The following is a 5045-nucleotide window of genomic DNA, read 5'->3' as shown; positions in this document are numbered from 1 at the left end:
CTAACGCTGGGGGTGGAGTTAGGGTTAGAGTTGGGGCTAACGCTGGGGATGGAGTTAGGTTAGAGTTGGGGCTAATGCTGGGGGTGGAGTTAGGGTTAGAGTTGGGGCTAACGCTGGGGGTGGAGTTAGGGTTAGATTTGGGGCTAACGCTGGGGGTGGAGTTAGGTTAGAGTTGGGGTTAACGCTGAGGGTGGAGTTAGGGTTGGGGCTAACGCTGGGGGTGGAGTTAGGGTTAGAGTTGGGGCTAACGCTGGGGCGGGGAGTTAGGGTTAGAGTTGGGGGCTAACGCTGGGGGTGGAGTTAGGGTTAGAGTTGGGGCTAACGCTGGGGGTGGAGTTAGGTTAGAGTTGGGGTTAACGCTGAGGGTGGAGTTAGGGTTGGGGCTAACGCTGGGGGTGGAGTTAGGGTTAGAGTTGGGGCTAACGCTGGGGCGGGAGTTAGGGTTAGAGTTGGGGCTAACGCTGGGGGTGGAGTTAGGGTTAGAGTTGGGGCTAACGCTGGGGGTGGAGTTAGGTTAGAGTTGGGGTTAACGCTGAGGGTGGAGTTAGGGTTGGGGCTAACGCTGGGGGGGTGGAGTTAGGGTTAGAGTTGGGGCTAACGCTGGGGCGGGGAGTTAGGGTTAGAGTTGGGGCTAACGCTGGGGGTGGAGTTAGGGTTAGAGTTGGGGCTAACGCTGGGGGGTGGAGTTAGGGTTAGAGTTGGGGCTAACGCTGGGGGTGGAATTAGGTTAGAGTTGGGGCTAACGCTGGGGGTGGAGTTAGGGTTGGGGCTAACGCTGGGGGGTGGAGTTAGGTTAGAGTTGGGGCTAACGCTGGGGGTGGAGTTAGGGGTTGGGGCTAACGCTGGGGGGTGGAGTTAGGGTTAGAGTTGGGGCTAACGCTGGGGGTGGAGTTAGGGTTAGAGTTGGGGCTAACGGCTGGGGGTGGAGTTAGGGTTGGGGCTAACGCTGGGGGTGGAGTTAGGGTTAGAGTTGGGGCTAACGCTGGGGGTGGAGTTAGGGTTAGAGTTGGGGCTAACGCTGGGGGTGGAGTTAGGGTTAGAGTTGGGGCTAACGCTGGGGGTGGAGTTAGGGTTAGAGTTGGGGCTAACGCTGGGGGGTGGAGTTAGGGTTAGAGTTGGGGCTAACGCTGGGGCGGGAGTTAGGGTTAGAGTTGGGGCTAACGCTGGGGGTGGAGTTAGGGTTAGAGTTGGGGCTAACGCTGGGGGTGGAGTTAGGGTTAGAGTTGGGGCTAACGCTGGGGGTGGAATTAGGTTAGAGTTGGGGCTAACGCTGGGGGTGGAGTTAGGGTTGGGGCTAACGCTGGGGGTGGAGTTAGGTTAGAGTTGGGGCTAACGCTGGGGGTGGAGTTAGGGTTGGGGCTAACGCTGGGGGTGGAGTTAGGGTTAGAGTTGGGGGCTAACGCTGGGGGTGGAGTTAGGGTTAGAGTTGGGGCTAACGCTGGGGGTGGAGTTAGGGTTGGGGCTAACGCTGGGGGGTGGAGTTAGGGTTAGAGTTGGGGCTAACGCTTGGGGGTGGAGTTAGGGTTAGAGTTGGGGCTAACGCTGGGGGTGGAGTTAGGGGTTAGAGTTGGGGCTAACACTGGGGGTGGAGTTAGGGTTAGAGTTGGGGCTAACGGTGGGGGTGGAGTTAGGGTTGGGGATAACGATGGGGGTGGAGTTAGGTTTAGAGTTGGGGCTAACGCTGGGGGTGGAGTTAGGGTTGGGGATAACGATGGGGGTGGAGTTAGGTTTAGAGTTGGGACTAACGCTGGGGGTGGAGTTAGGGTTAGAGTTGGTACTAACGCTGGGGGTGGAGTTAGGTTAGAGTTGGGGCTAACGCTGGGGGGTGGAGTTAGGTTAGAGTTGGGGCTAACGCTGGGGGTGGAGTTAGGTTAGAGTTGGGGGCTAACGCTGGGGGTGGAGTTAGGTTAGAGTTGGGACTAACAATGGGGGTGGAGTTAGAGTTGGGCCTAATGCTGGGGGTGGAGTTAGAGTTGGGGCTAACGCTGGGGGTGGAGTTAGGGTTGGGGCTAACGCTGGGGGTGGAGATAGGGTTAGAGTTGGGGCTAACGCTGGGGGTGGAGTTAGGTTAGAGTTGGGGGCTAACGCTGGGGGTGGAGTTAGGGTTAGAGTTGGGGCTAACGCTGGGGGTGGAGTTAGGGTTAGAGTTGGGGCTAACGCTGGGGGGTGGAGTTAGGTTAGAGTTGGGGCTAAACGCTGGGGGTGGAGTTAGGTTAGAGTTGGGGGCTAACGATGGGGGTGGGAGTTAGAGTTGGGCCTAATGCTGGGGGTGGAGTTAGAGTTGGGGCTAACGCTGGGGGTGGAGTTAGGGTTGGGGCTAACGCTGGGGGTGGAGTTAGGGTTGGGGCTAACGGTGGGGGTGGAGTTAGGGTTGGGGGCTAACGATGGGGGGTGGAGTTAGGGTTAGAGTTGGGGGATAAACGCTGGGGGTGGAGTTAGGTTAGAGTTGGGGCTAACGCTGGGGGTGGAGTTAGGGTTAGAGTTGGGGGCTAACGCTGGGGGTGGAGTTAGGGTTGGGGCTAACGCTGGGGGTGGAGTTAGGGTTAGAGTTGGGGCTAACGCTGGGGGTGGAGTTAGGTTAGAGTTGGGGCTAACGCTGGGGGTGGAGTTAGGGTTAGAGTTGGGGCTAACGCTGGGGGTGTAGTTAGGGTTAGAGTTGGGGCTAACGCTGGGGATGGAGTTAGGTTAGAGTTGGGGCTAACGCTGGGGGTGGAGTTAGGGGTTGGGGGCTAACGCTGGGGGTGGAGTTAGGGTTAGAGTTGGGGCTAACGCTGGGGGTGGAGTTAGGGTTAGAGTTGGGGCTAACGCTGGGGGTGGAGTTAGGGTTGGGGCTAACGCTGGGGGTGGAGTTAGGGTTAGAGTTGGGGCTAACGCTGGGGGTGGAGGTTAGGTTAGAGTTGGGGCTAACGCTGGGGGTGGAGTTAGGGTTGGGGCTAACGCTGGGGGTGGAGTTAGGGTTAGAGTTGGGGCTAACGGTGGGGGTGGAGTTAGGGTTGGGGATAACGATGGGGGTGGAGTTAGGTTTAGAGTTGGGGCTAACGCTGGGGGTGGAGATAGGGTTGGGGATAACGATGGGGGTGGAGTTAGGTTTAGAGTTGGGACTAACGCTGGGGGTGGAGTTAGGGTTAGAGTTGGTACTAATCCTGGGGGTGGAGTTAGGTTTGGGGCTAACGCTGGGGGTGGAGTTAGGGTTAGAGTTGGGGCTAACGCTGGGGATGGAGTTAGGTTAGAGTTGGGGCTAATGCTGGGGGTGGAGTTAGGGTTAGAGTTGGGGCTAACGCTGGGGGTGGAGTTAGGGTTAGAGTTGGGGCTAACGCTGGGGGTGGAGTTAGGTTAGAGTTGGGGTTAACTCTGAGGGTGGAGTTAGGGTTGGGGCTAACGCTGGGGGTGGAGTTAGGGTTAGAGTTGGGGCTAACGCTGGGGGGTGGAGTTAGGGTTAGAGTTTGGGGCTAACGCTGGGGGTGGAGTTAGGGTTAGAGTTGGGGCTAACGCTGGGGGTGGAGTTAGGGTTAGAGTTGGGGCTAACGCTGGGGGGTGGGAGTTAGGTTAGAGTTGGGGCTAACGCTGGGGGTGGAGTTAGGGTTGGGGCTAACGCTGGGGGTGGAGTTAGGTTAGAGTTGGGGCTAACGCTGGGGGTGGAGTTAGGGTTGGGGCTAACGCTGGGGGTGGAGTTAGGGTTAGAGTTGGGGCTAACGGCTGGGGGTGGAGTTAGGGTTAGAGTTGGGGCTAACGCTGGGGGTGGAGTTAGGGTTGGGGCTAACGCTGGGGGTGGAGTTAGGGTTAGAGTTGGGGCTAACGCTGGGGGTGGAGTTAGAGTTAGAGTTGGGGCTAACGCTGGGGGTGGAGTTAGGGTTAGAGTTGGGGCTAACGCTGGGGGTGGAGTTAGGGTTAGAGTTGGGGGCTAACGGCTGGGGGTAGAGTTAGGTTAGAGTTGGGGCTAACGCTGGGGGTGGAGTTAGGGTTGGGGGCTAACACTGGGGGTGGAGTTAGGGTTAGAGTTGGGGCTAACGGTGGGGGGTGGAGTTAGGGTTGGGGATAACGATGGGGGTGGAGTTAGGTTTAGAGTTGGGGCTAACAATGGGGGTGGAGTTAGAGTTGGGCCTAATGCTAGGGGGTGGAGTTAGAGTTGGGGGCTAACGCTGGGGGTGGAGTTAGGGTTGGGGCTAACGCTGGGGGTGGAGATAGGGTTAGAGTTGGGGCTAACGCTGGGGGTGGAGTTAGGTTAGAGTTGGGGCTAACGCTGGGGGGTGGAGTTAGGGTTAGAGTTGGGGCTAACGCTGGGGGTGGGAGTTAGGGTTAGAGTTGGGGCTAACGCTGGGGGTGGAGTTTAGGTTAGAGTTGGGGCTAACGCTGGGGGTGGAGTTAGGTTAGAGTTGGGGCTAAACGATGGGGGTGGAGTTAGAGTTGGGCCTAATGCTGGGGGTGGAGTTAGAGTTGGGGCTAACGCTGGGGGTGGAGTTAGGGTTGGGGCTAACGCTGGGGGTGGAGTTAGGTTTGGGGCTAACTTTGGGGGTGGAGTTAGGGTTGGGGCTAACGATGGGGGTGGAGTTAGGGTTAGAGTTGGGGATAACGCTGGGGGTGGAGTTAGGGTTAGAGTTGGGGCTAACGCTGGGGGTGGAGTTAGGGTTGGGGCTAACGCTGGGGGTGGAGTTAGGGTTAGAGTTGGGGCTAACGCTGGGGGTTGAGTTAGGTTAGAGTTGGGGCTAACGCTGGGGGTGGAGTTAGGGTTAGAGTTGGGGCTAACGCTGGGGGTGTAGTTAGGGTTAGAGTTGGGGCTAACGCTGGGGGTGGAGTTAGGTTAGAGTTGGGGTTAACGCTGAGGGTGGAGTTAGGGTTGGGGTTAACGCTGGGGGTGGAGTTAGGTTAGAGTTGGGGCTAACGCTGGGGGGTGGAGTTAGGGTTGGGGCTAACGCTGGGGGGTGGAGTTAGGGTTAGAGTTGGGGCTAACGCTGGGGGTGGAGTTAGGGTTAGAGTTGGGGCTAACGCTGGGGGTGGAGTTAGGGTTGGGGCTAACGCTGGGGGTGGAGTTAGGGTTAGAGTTGGGG

Source organism: Salvelinus fontinalis, chromosome 24 (genome assembly GCF_029448725.1).
Source record: "Salvelinus fontinalis isolate EN_2023a chromosome 24, ASM2944872v1, whole genome shotgun sequence".
NCBI lineage: Eukaryota > Metazoa > Chordata > Actinopteri > Salmoniformes > Salmonidae > Salvelinus > Salvelinus fontinalis.
Note: the sequence above shows the minus strand (reverse complement) of the source record.